This window comes from Saccostrea cucullata, unplaced genomic scaffold (genome assembly GCF_032062105.1).
Source record: "Saccostrea cucullata isolate Sc308-1 unplaced genomic scaffold, CSIRO_AGI_Scuc_v1 ctg4698, whole genome shotgun sequence".
NCBI lineage: Eukaryota > Metazoa > Mollusca > Bivalvia > Ostreida > Ostreidae > Saccostrea > Saccostrea cuccullata.
The window spans coordinates 10,341-23,106 of record NW_026930906.1 but is presented as its reverse complement, the minus strand read 5'-3'; the positions used below and the strand labels follow the sequence as shown (position 1 = coordinate 23,106).

The window sequence follows — 12,766 nt, the reverse complement described above, 5'->3', positions numbered from 1 at the left end:
AGAATCACATTTTTATCATGGTTGACCATAGATATTTTATCAAATCTTATCTTGAATACACCTAACCCCTTTTCCATTATAGCATATTTTACAAACTTTGAAAAATATATTAAGAACGTAACAAGCATCTATATTCTTGGAATGAAAAACAAATAGAATATTAAAAAATACTGAAATTTTGGTCCATCTACTTAGAACAAAAAGGGTTGGGGAAGGGGGGCAACCTTCATTGCCTTCCTTTTTTTTTTACATACAAGTACACATTCTTTTTACAATTTGTAATCTCATACATAATACAAGAATAAATGTAGTGTAACAAAAATATATGTAGATTCTAGCAAGTACAGCTCATCAACATATGAAAATACATGTATATATGTGGAACCTCTTAGACATATGAAACAGGCATCAAATTTTAATATGCATATAGATACAAAACTTTTCTGTCTTAACACAAATTATTATTTTTCTTTATTGTTGCCAGTTATCTGATCGGCTCAAACTAGATCACATGATTCTGTATAAATTTACGACGGCGTATTCGTGCCATTTTAACAATGTAGAATTTTTTTTTAAATCGTTTGAACGATTTAAGAAAACGTTTGTACGATTTCACAAATTGTTTGTACGATTTAATAAATCGTTTGTACAATTTAATAAATCGTTTGCACAATTTAATAAATCGTTTGCACAATTTAATAAATCGTTTGTACGATTTAATAAATCGTATGTACAATTTAATAAATCGTATGTACAATTTAATAAATCGTTTGTACAATTTAATAAGTCGTTTGTACAATTTGTTTGTTAAATCGTTTGTACAATTTATTAAATCGTTCATACGATTTATCAAAATAGTTTGTACGATTTTTATAAATTTAGGAAACCGTTTTTACGATTTAAGAAAACGTTTGCACGGTACGATTTAAAAAATTGTTTGTACGATTTAATAAATTGTACAAACGATTTCATAAATTGTACAAACGATTTCATAAATTGTACAAACGATTTAACAAACAAATTGTACAAACGATTTATTAAATTGTACAAACGATTTATTAAATCGTACAAACGATTTTAAAAAAAAATTCTACATTGTTAAAATGGCACGAATACGCCCTCGTACTGTTTTAATAAAAAGTGTTATAGACTGGATGTTTCTATTTTAAAAATTTATAAACCTGCTGTTTCTAAAATGGAAACATTCTTCTTTGAAGCAACAATAGTACTGACATCGCAAAAGTATATATTAACTGGGTCTTACTTAAAAGAGATACTGCTATTCATTACTGTGACATCATAATTCAAATGACATAACAATGCCTTATTTGAGAAAATACTGAGTATTAAAAACATGGATTTTAAGACATTTCTATTTAACTGATAAAAATTCGTGATCGGTCAATATGTTTTCTCTAAGGTATATATATATCTAGGGATTGACCAAATCAAAAGGCTATAGTTGTAATATAATGCAAATATTCCACTATGAATCATAACATTTCAAATGAGGCGTTCCTTTTGCTTTGAAACCCAGGTGTGAAATTTTGTCAAATTCACTCTTTCTGAAGCATCCTGAAATTTTTTGAATGACGGGAATTCCCTACCAGGAATGTATGAAAAACGTTCCCTTTCCTGAGATCCAACACCATGACTTCTATGTCTGAAAACTTGTTTGTTTTTGTTCTACTTTTTCCCTTTGGTTTTCTGCTTGATTTCCTGTTTTACCTCGTCCTGAACCTGTGATGATAGTGCTGCTTTTACTGCACTTGCATATGTAAAAATTGATCCCTGTTCCTTGATTTTTTTTCTTCACTAGCTGCAACATAAGCTCTACCAGATTATCATTCGGTATATTCTTCCCAACGCCCCCAGTGGTATTAGCAGCACAGTTCCACAGGTACTCATAGGCCTGCTTTGGCGATAAAGGGCTATGATATAAGCGACGAACCTCCACAACCAAAGTTTATATTTGTTGTGTTTTCTAACATCTGCACAGAGGAATTCGAATTTAGCTTTGCGGACCACACGTTCTCCATCACACATAGAGTACGCATCATACGTATCCCTTAGGAGAAGAGCATTTTTTCATGAAGATGTACGGTATTTGGCAAAACTGTCTGTCTTGCTTTCACTTGTACTTGAGTCAGGAGTTGGATCATCATCTTCTCTAAACAACCAATTATGTATACTGACCAAATGTCGCTTGAAATAACCAGCAGTCTTATACTGTTTCCCACATGTGCACACAAATTTCTGTAGGTCATTGTCAAACATCCCTTGCATGGAGAGAGTCTGAGTATCCATTTCTTTGGCTTCGTCACTCATTCTGGTTAAATTTTTGTCTGTGAACAGAAAGCATTTAAAGTGTTCTGAGTATTTCACCAATAATTTGTAATTAAAATGAAGTTAATTATCAGATCAAACCCCTGAACATTTACAGAGAAACTGAAATTCTTACCTGCATTCAGTTTAACATGTTTCTCTAATATTTCCTGGGCAAGCTTGGTCAACCATTGGTACTGATCAGATTTCTCTGCTGTCATCAGTAATGGGGATGGTCGCCATTTGATTGGCATTCCATCAAAATTTTCCAGGTGCATTACCTCAAAAACAGCTCCAAGAATATATGCATCTAGACAGTCCATTACAAATGCATAGTGTGCCCTGTAACAGTTTTTTTTTAATCTTAATTTTGTAAAGTACTTTCAACACAATATGTCAAAATGAAATTCACATTCACACTTCTGCACACATGCTTAATTTTTCATATACCCCTGGTACAATGCATGTTCATTTACCTGAAATTGTCTACAGCACAATCTCCACCACTGACATCTACTCTATGTGTAAAGTTCCTCAACTGGCATAATGTACCCTGTTCTGGTAAGATTTAAAATTTTCAAGAATTTTTTGTTTTGTTGATATTTCATGCAATTGAATTTGTCTTATCACCTAACTCTTTATCAACATTGATAATCATAATATCAAAATAAATTGCTATTTTCCAATAGAATTAGGGGAAAATGTTAGTGTTGAAATAAATAATTTTTCTCACAACAATAGTTAGTAAAATTGAAATCATCATGCAAAAATTGAGAAATTTCATAACTTATGTAATGAACATAAATAAACTTAACAGTAACAATACACTGAACATGTTTGTATCATTTCCAACGAGTTGGTAAAATATATATGTATGTATATATATATTACGTAGTTGATTTAAAATCCATTTCATCACACACGTATATACAAGAAATGTGGAGCAGTAGTGAATACAAGACTCGTGTTGGAAATCATATACTTGATGAAAATGAAAACTAACTTTTAAAAAACAGAACAGTTCCTCAGCATATCATGCATGGATACCAATAGAAAATTCATCAGTCGATGGAGTCCCTCAGGCCTGTGAATAATACCAGCTAGACGAAAGAAATCACTATGGCTATTCATCATGGCCATTTGTGCAGAATATGCTCGCTCGTTGGTTATGACGTTACCTCCGAAGACTCTTTTCTCAATAACTGCTGGTGGATCATAGTATGAGCTATGTAATTTTCATGCATGTGTTGCAATATAGAGATCATTTCTTTTGATTTATTTTCGCTTTTGTCAAGAAGATCTGCTATCAAGTATTTTGTTTTATTTTATGTCTCTTCAATCTGAGGGTGATCTAAATACTTCGGTACACAATCTGCATACGGCTTGAGACAGTTAACATATTTATTTGCAACTTTCAAAATATGAAATGCCATGTTCTTCTCTAATGCATCACAATCATCTGAACTAGGAATGAATGCATGATTGGGTACATCCATGATATCTGAAATAGGTCTGTCATTCGGCAATGATGAAACCACACGTCGCTGCACGGCTACATTCAAGAACCAGTGCAAACTCTCTCTTTGCTTCTTGGAGGGCGATTTCATAAGATTCACATTGTCCCCAATGATGTCATAATCAGGGACAATACTCTCTGCACTGCCCTTGTTTTTTTGAAGATATACTGTGGCATATTCCAGTCTTTTTAGAGGAGGCCTGCACATAAGGACCTGTGGAAACACCATAACTTGCATACAGTGAAAGAGAAGGTAATGTAATATCACCAGAATCATAAGGAACACAGATTTGTGGAGGGACAGTGCAATGTAAACTGGTATTAGCACATCCTGCATTACTGGTACAATTTGATTTTGTAGGCAAGGGTTCACTTTTGCATGACATGTATGTCATATTGTGACTTTTGTAACTAGAGCACATGTCAAAATAATTAAGACCTTCTGACATACCTGCATCACTTGGCTTTGCTGACTCTACTGAGCTAGACGCATCCACAACCTGGGACATTTTCAGTAGTGGTTCTGTTTCAGCTTTCAAATTTGCCACCATCACTTCTGTTTTCTTCATTTTGTCTAACAATTGGCATTGCTGAATTTGACCTTTCACATTCTGTTTGATCAATCTTCTCTGTCTGGATACCATTTCATCATACTTTCTGGATACAGAGTCTGGACCAACTGACAGTCCCATGTGTGACAACATTTCTATTGTCTAAATGAGAAAAAAAGTTACATAACAACATGGCTTGTTTAAGAGTAGTTAATAAAAAAATCTATAATTTGAAAGTCCATATTCTTTTCTGGCGTCAATGTTATGCATACTAGTAGTAATCATGGTAATTTAAAACAATATGAAACAATATGAACTTCATATTTTCTGTCATTTTCTTTGGTACAAAAATATACCTGGTAATTCATGACAGATGAAGAAAATTCTTCAATATTGTATATGAATAAGATATGGGTTTCCATATCTTGCTAGGAAATCATTTGACATGTTTAAATTCATTATAAAATAAGCCTTCAAAATTGTCTCTCTTTCTATTGTGTATAATAATTTTTAAGTACATGTACCTCTAGTTTATACAAAAAATGTCAAAAACATTAAATTAAAGTAAAAATATTTTAGAGTCTACAAAAAAATAGTATGTTACCTCATCGGTGGCTCCACCACGGTCTAATAGCTGTCCAATGACATGATGAAGCTTGGAAATTTTGTTATTTCGATATCGTAAAATCAGGGAACTCAGGACACATAAAGCAATTTCATTGTCAGCCCTTTTGATGCAACATTTCAAAAATTGTGTCAATGTTGGGGCTTTCAGGTGCAGTTCAAATGATATTCTTTGAAAATTTAGAGAAGTCAAATGATCTGCTCCTGTATTTCTTAAGATAGATGGGTCTTTCTCTTTGCACATCTTTATACATTCAGTGTTTATAAGTTTCAAAATGTAGTTTACAATATGCTCTTGCATTTGTGGAATACTAAACAACTTCTTGGCTATCACGGAGGGCTTTTGTCCTCTTACAATCCCAACCAACACTGCATATAACCCCTTCTCCTTCACTATTCTTGTCCTTAATTTGTCTGTCGCTGAACGAACTTGAACCTGAAATTGATTTGCAGTACAATAAGTCATAAATGTTAAATATTTATTTGATAATGATTAATCATGCTATTAATTCAGATAATGTTGACATTACATGTGTATACAATGTTAACACAAAATTCTTTGTGATAGAAAGTAAAAAGATACAATATATTATAATTTATATCACAACTAAAAGTTTATAATTGCTGTCTACAAAATGCAAATTACAACTTGACTATCATAATTAAATGGCACAGATAAGATGTATGTTTTAGGCATATATAGATTCTAACTCCTTTTCCACAGGAATTATTTTTTCGCATTAATAGAATATATTTACCTTTGCTTTGAATGGTGAAAGAACTTTCTCAGTAACATTCAATCTTCTTTTGGCTTTGGGAATCTCACATGAAGCGGTCTTGGTCGGTGGTATTTTTAACACTTTCTTCTTCCTTGGTGTTGGTGTATGTGTTATGTGTCTTTCTCCTACGAATTTAGCTGGACTGTGTTTATATGTTTTCTTTTCACAAATGCCATGGTGATTTCCAGGTGGTAAACTATCCTGCACTGCTACACAATGAAAAGTTGGACTCTGTGTCTCACTATGTTCATCACTAGGTGCAAATAAATGTGTCTGGTCTGCTTTACTGAATGTGACATTTTTTCTTAATTCACAAATAATGTTTCTCTTTTCAAGTTTTAACTGATCTAGTCTATTCTTTAAGTCAAAATCAATTTTTGAAATCCTGTTAAGTCTATTGAAGCAACGGAAGCAAATACACTTCGACAGTCCATCTGAATTGGTTGGTTTATAACCAATGACTTCTACCAACTGACCAAAAACTCTGAATGCATCTGAAAAAATCTGTCTTCTTTGTTTCTTTGACAAAATTTCAGCGCACAGTCTACACTTTTCTTGGTCTATGAAAGCCATTCTAAACAAACATAAAATGTATAAATAAGCAAACAAATGTTCAGTCCGAATTTGCACCACAAAAACTTACGTTCTGCTTCAGCGTGGAAACCGGAAGGTACGCAAAGAGCGTAATAATTTCAGTATTTTAATCAATACAATAAACTTTAGTTAAAAAAACAATAATATGTAGATATTATTTAGATATACTTACTAACTGACAGCAAACGGGAACCACAGACCGCATGTTTTTCTGTCAACAATCTAAGTTTCCGGTGTAATATAACGATGTTTCTGATTGGCTCATGCTACGTTTCATGAGGCCATTCAGAGAACGCATTTCTAACCCCGTCAAACTCGGCCTATTCGGTCAAGGGTTTATGTGGAGCGGAGCGGATCAGAAACTCTTGACTTGGGAAGATGGAGCAGGCGAGTGGTTAAATTGTAATATTATTTTTTAGAAGGATAAATTAAAGGCAGAACATATATCATTTCTACCATTTTTTATTTGTTGAGTAAAGCAGATTGAAAACACGTAAAATAAAGCGGACATTGAACAGAAATTTCCTAAGAATTTCCTGAGTGTTTAAGGGAGAGCGCGGTCCGTCGAGGAAAAAATTAATTTGGTGTGGCCATAATAGCAGTTTCTTTGAATACCGGTATTTTGAGAAAAAAAATGAAAAAAAAAAACAAATTAACAGTTCAGTTCAGCACTTTTTTCCTCTGTAATATATAGTGTGATAAGGCTTGAAGCATTTCACGCAAAGTCCAACACGATACGGGGTACACCAAGTCCTCACTTTGCTTTTGCAGCTACAGCAGAGTTTCCTTTTTCTTCCTGAGAAAGAGACACACTATAAATTTTGGATTCTTGTTTCAGAAGTACATGTTATATTTTATAACCCGAGCTTTAATTTATTGTATTTTATGTTCGTATTTATGATCAACATGTTGACCAATATCCAAGTAAAATGAACATTAATAATTATTACATCATTATGCTTCTTTTAAAAAGGGGACTTATATTAACCTTCAAGACATTTAATAAAATGTCTCTCCGTTAGCCTGGCTGCCTATATGTACTACCCCTGATCAGTGCACGCCTTGGCTGGCGGAAATCGCCAATTAAACCTGAACAAATGCTCATACATAGGGAACTCGATCCTACTCATTTTGGCACGTAGTCCGCGGTTTTGTCGGTAGATTATGTAGGCATTTGCTAAAAAAAATAATTCAAGTTTTGCTGCTAAACAAGTGCAATTTAGAACAAAACTGCGCTTGAAACAGTACGGACAAAGTTGCTGATCCATGTATATGACATCAGATTGGTTTATAACAATTAAAAAATTGTGCTTAAATATTAACTAAATGATATTCTATTTTGATTACTGATATATTGAATTATACTAAGTTATAACTATATTGCTCTTCGCAGATCTTTGCTAAAAAAATATATATATAAAAATTTTGTTGAGTGCATGGAATTGAACTTTCGTTCATGCTTATTATGTTTTCTTAAAACCGGTTAATTTTAAATATTTATGTTTGCATTAGTCTTTCTTAGATGAACCTATTGAAGAAAATATTGGGGGTCAGAGGTCATAGCACGACCGAATCGCTCGGCGAAGTGATTTCTTGTTTATGTATTTCTATCCGTTTTCGGAACTACCAAGTTTAAAGTGATGAAAAAGGTAAATAACTGACACATATAGATATTTTCATTCAACAGATGTTCAATAGATCTTCCTTTGGCATGAAGAATGTTTTAAATACTATAATTACAGCCTAAAATCGGACTTACCTATTTAACCCGAAATTCCTTTGAAGTTATGTTAACTAAAACAGGGGATATCACGGCTTTTGACTTCAAATTTATTAAAAACTCATAAAATAGTAAGATTATTCTCAGTGGGGATAATTGTTCTTACATTATAAACACAGAACTCTTGAACTGGACTGGTGAACACCATTGTAAATATTCAGATGTTGGAGCAAAACGAACTTTAAAACCAAACAACTTCTAGGCCCACTAGGTCATTGCACGTCACAACATAGCAATACGGCGGCCCGTTCAAGTAATAAATACAGTTTTATTAGGAATTCGCCTCAAATGTAAATATAAGTAATAAACAACAAGGTTAAAAAGTTCACTGGAAAATGATCTTTTAGTTGGTACGTGATCAAATCTACTGAGAAGCCCTTCGGGCTTCACAGGATTTGATCACGTGACCAAATTAAAGTTCATTTCCCAGAGAACTTTTTAACATTGTTGTTGATTTCTTTTAATATACAGCACAGGGAACCAATGTAAATATATCTACACATAATTCTAAGTAGGATATTGATGAATATTTTCTTCCACATCTTTTTTGATCTAATGCATGGGTCATACAGCTCTAGAGATTTGTCTGAAAGGTCGACTCCGCCCATTTTTTTGTTATATACAAGATTAACATGGGGCACTTCAACATTTGCGCCTCGTGTATCTTCAGTGGTCGCAAAACTGTAAGTACATTTAACTATGTAATTTATGGTATAAATAATTATAAAATAGAATTACAATGTAAAATTAATTTTTCAAACCATTTAATTTTTTTAATCGCTCACTATGTAACTTGATAAATTTATATTGAATTTCATAATCTTGTTTTTTTTTCATTCATTTTTAAAAAAAAAAGGTGGTTGTAGTAATGGCGAATCAAATTTAAAAATTATAAATACTCAATATGAAGTTAGAAAAAATGAATTACTTAGAAAGCGTAGATAAAAACGTGACAGTTTTCTGTCACCATAGCACAATGCCATGATCGGTCCACTCTGTTTTACAACAGCCTCTCCTTGGGGCAATTTCAATCCTTTAATGACCGAGGCATTACCTTTCTACAGACTCTCGCCGTGCCGGTCATATAAGTATTTGATTTGAATAGATCATCACAAAGGGCAGGACTAGAGAAATAATTGTCACACACGAGATGATGATATCTACGAAGGTAGGGTTCAAGAAGCTGCATTATCACATCATACCCCAAACCGTGAGCGCTACGGGGTGTCTCCTGTTGTTTTCCTATCAATCAAAATTGTTTTAAAGCACTACATATAATATTTAAAAACAAGTTGATTAAAAAAATACCAGTAATATAATTCAGTAATAACAAAATTTGTTCAAGTCTTCGTAAATAAAGCAGAGCAGACCTGCATACATGTATAACTGAATTGCTGCATTGTATCCCGTTATCAGACACGTTTAAGACAAATAGTTTCGCTCCCATTTGATGAGATTTTTTTTGCAGGAACATACTGCGCGATTTCGTTTCTCCCCTTTAGAAAAAAAAAATAAACAACTAATAACTCATTGATAACTCATTTTCGAAATTTCAAAAGCAATTGTTCGGCATTAAGTATGATTTATTTGAGCGGGATGGGGTGACTTTTGTGTAAAAGAACTAGATAGAATTTGCAATAAAATTGTATGATTATAGAAAGGCTGTAAATAGTACTTCACTTATATTTTCTTATATGGTAATTCCATATAATTATGATGAAAACGAATTGAAATTAAAGGTTTACGTGAACATAATTCAGAAAATAGTATCCCGCTTTATGGGTTATTTCTTAGCTGATGTGTCGGCAGATTCTGCTGTTAATCTCCAGCTAAGAAATAACCCATAAAGCGGGATACTATTTTCTGAATTATGTTCACGTAAACCTTTAATTTCAATTCGTTTTCATCATAATTATATGGAATTACCATATAAGAAAATATAAGTGAAGTACTAACAGCAGAATCTGCCGACACATGTAATGTATATTTGAAAAAAAAAATTAAATCTGATTTTTTTCAATGACAATTACCTTGAACTCAACCATGCTTTCATCTACAGTAATATCCCTTGCTAAGTCGTATGTCTTTGGGAAAGTGAAATTAACAACAGACCTGTTTACCCATAACGCTGTCTCTCAGTATTTGTTATTAGATTTGTCCGTGAGATTCGGCATTTGCCAGTGAGATTTCACTTTCCATCAATTTTACATATATTAAATGAGAAAAACTGCTTTTCTGATTACATAAAACATGATTTATCAACAAGGTATTTGTCATTCCGTAATACCACAGCGTTTTGGCAACCTGACATCGATTATGTGTTTGAAATCTCTCTCTTATTTAGCGACAAAAAGGGTGAAACTAAGACAGATCATAACGAAAACTAACTTTTAAATTTCAAACTAACTTATTTCCGATTTCCGTATTTTCAAAATGGCAAAACGTGAGACGTATTTTAAACTAAAAATCCGTACAAATTACGGCGAAATCGTAAGAGTAAACAGGTCTGTAACAAGGTCTAATACTGGACGGAATTTATGTGCAGGATAGTTTGGATGGCCACGTGGAACACAGGTCGTATTGTCATTAGAATGCAGAAAGTTTGAGAGAAGTTGGAATCTGTCTCTTGTCATGACTTCCGAAAATCTTGGTGTCCGGAAGAGCCAAGAATTCCCGGACTGCTGCCAGTAGGCTTTCTATGCTGGGTTTTGTAACAACACCCATCGAGAGAAACAATCCTAAATATGTAGACATTCCTCTGCATCCGTAAAATACCATTCATGTGTTCTTGAGTTTGGTTTAGGATCATAAGATGGATCTGTTAAAAATTGTTCTGCACACAAATTCGTTTCATCTACGAGGATGTCGATAAGACCTTTTCTGTCCTCTGGATTACAAAGTTTTCTGAAATATTCTATAGGATGAGCCTCTATGTCCGGTGAGTCAAAGGGACCCACATGCCGTGAGAACGGAAAGATATTGTGCGGATATTCAAAATTTTCCACATACTGTACGTTTGTCTACAGTTTATTGATTTCTAGAATATTTATACCTGCATAACTTTCTGCGTCTGAATCTTCGGAAATGTAATCATAATCAGATTCATTGTCTGAAGCGGAATCCATATTGTCCAAATCGAGGAAAATGACGTAAGAATGCCGATGACGTAATTTTGGACAATTTTTACAGGAACTTCTATGTCTTGAGTATCATTATATAAGTTATAATACTCCTAGTATAAAAATTTTTGATGCAAAATAAAAAAAATTTCAATTAATTTAAATATTAGATTTTTTAAATTTATTATAATGAAAATTTATTCATTTTTATGAGAGTTTTTTTAGCAATGATTTCATAAGAACACTTTAAAATCTTTATTTATTAGGTAATACATGTACTTTCTCATTTAATTATTATCTCACATGGAAAAGCGTATTGAAATTAATTTTTATGCATAAAAACATATTAGGTTATTCAGGTTATACAAAATTCAAATGAAGCTTGTATTGTTAAATAATTTATTTTTTGCGATTTGCAAAGTAAAGCAAATTTAATCGATGCAAGAAAATGCCCCCCCCCCCCCCCCCCCCCCCCCAAAAAAATGAAAATTCAAAAAATAAATAAATAAATAAATAAAAGCAATCGGTATATTTGTAAATAAAATAATTTTGAAAACAGATTTAACCCCCCCCCCTTCCAATTTTTTATAGGCAAAAAAGAAAGTAATTTATGAGTTAACGTTTTGAAAAAAGTTTTGATGGTGAAAATACTACCGAGTCTTATTTCACAACGCGTAGTGTAAGATAAGAGTATCATGAAAAAAATACTACCGAGTCTTATTTCACAACGCGTAGTGTAAGATAAGAGTATCATTACGATGACATACTTCAAGAGTTATCATCTTTAAAAAAAAATATTTCAAAGCAAACAAGACACCCTTCAAAATAAAATTACAAATATTCTGATTTTTTACAGTACCCTCGTAATGGAAATACAACAAAATCTATTTGGTATAACGGGATCAAAATTTTGACGACTTAAAGGACATACATTGTATATGTACTTCCCGCAGTCAGCGGTGAAAGGACGTAAATGTCCTACGCCGCAGCCAGAGGGTTAACAGAGGGAAGCTGAGAGATGAAACCCCACCACAGTGCTTAAATGAAAAGGAATCAGTGCAGTAAGTCAAATTTTGTATAAAACAATGATAACAAAGCAATATTTTTCAAATATTCTAACAGAATAAGTATTTATATATCAGGTATCAAGTTAAAAATGTAAAAAAAAAAAAAGTTTCAAAGTGGGGATTACATGTTAAACACAATTACATGTAGATACATGTAAATACATGCAAAGTTAAATGTGATACATGCAGCTGAACTACATTTTAACATTGACAAAGAAAATAATAGACCGTATTAAGTTGAAACAATTAAAATTACATGATGTTAAAGTTTTGTATGTCTAGTCAGTAGGTCTAAGGGAAATAACTCTAATAACTGCTCTCATGCTCTTCTACCTGTTGACTGTATCATGCAGATAAACCAATGTGACTTTACCTAGGCAGGCTAACCAAAAGTCCCACAGACTTCTACAC

General features: G+C 32.9%; 1 pseudogene; it reads right to left on the bottom strand.

Moving 5' to 3' along the window:
* Nucleotides 1-3,650: 3,650 nt before the first annotated feature.
* On the bottom strand, nt 3,651-11,294 carry LOC134230525 (uncharacterized; annotated as a pseudogene).
* Between the last annotated feature and the right edge of the window lie 1,472 nt (nt 11,295-12,766).